The following is a 907-nucleotide window of genomic DNA, read 5'->3' on the forward strand; positions in this document are numbered from 1 at the left end:
TGAGCTAACACCCCATATTTTATTACATATATCACTTCCAGTGCATGCCAAAGTCACTTGACGTGGAGCTTGAGTTTGATCCTGAAATTGAAAGAACTTTCCGAAGGCGAAGACAACAACAGAGGCTTAAAGAACTGATGGAACGACACGAGCAAGAACATGGAGAGGAACAGCATGACAACAGACAAGTTGAGATACCGCGTCGCATACCAATGCTGGAGTATGCTCAACCTTCCTTGGAGGGTGCAGGCCCTAGCATTGTGAGACCTATCGTGCGGGCAAATCACTTTGAAATCAAGCCAGCCATAATCCAGATGATTCAGAACACGGTCCAATTCGGAGGAACTGCAATGGATGACCCCAACACGCACATCGCGGATTTTCTTGAAATTTGCGATACTTTTAAATTCAATGGAGTTTCTGATGATGCTGTCAGGTTGCGTTTATTTCCTTTCTCCTTACGTGATAAAGCTAAATCGTGGTTAAATTGTTTGCCTGTAGGTTCGATCGCTACGTGGGACGACATGGCGAAAGCTTTTCTGATCAAATACTTCCCTCCCTCCAAGACCATGAAGTTGCGGGCAGACATTACAACATTTGCTCAATTCGATCAAGAATCTCTATATGAGGCATGGGAACGTTTCAAGGATCTACTTCGAAGATGCCCACATCACGAGTTACCACTTGGGTTAGTCGTTCAAACATTTTATTATGGTTTGCTTACTCCTAACCGTACTATGATAGATGCGGCTGCTTGTGGAAACCTGTTGAGAAAGACCGCGGAGGAAGGATATGAATTGTTAGAGGAAATGGCTGCTAGCAGCTATCATCCTCAATCTGACAGGAACAACCAGCGGAGAAGTGCAGGAGTGCACCAGGTAACTGATTTTTCTGCTATTACTGCACA

At 44.7% G+C, this 907-nt stretch overlaps 1 non-coding gene across 1 annotated transcript; it reads right to left on the reverse strand.

Annotated features, from left to right (window-relative positions):
- Positions 1 to 573: 573 nt before the first annotated feature.
- Positions 574 to 679, reverse strand: LOC140833181 (small nucleolar RNA R71). The gene has a single exon (XR_012118315.1). It is a non-coding gene; the product is annotated as a small nucleolar RNA R71 (small nucleolar RNA).
- Between the last annotated feature and the right edge of the window lie 228 nt (positions 680 to 907).

Source organism: Primulina eburnea, chromosome 5 (assembly GCF_022965805.1).
Source record: "Primulina eburnea isolate SZY01 chromosome 5, ASM2296580v1, whole genome shotgun sequence".
In the NCBI taxonomy this organism is placed as follows: Eukaryota; Viridiplantae; Streptophyta; class Magnoliopsida; order Lamiales; family Gesneriaceae; genus Primulina; species Primulina eburnea.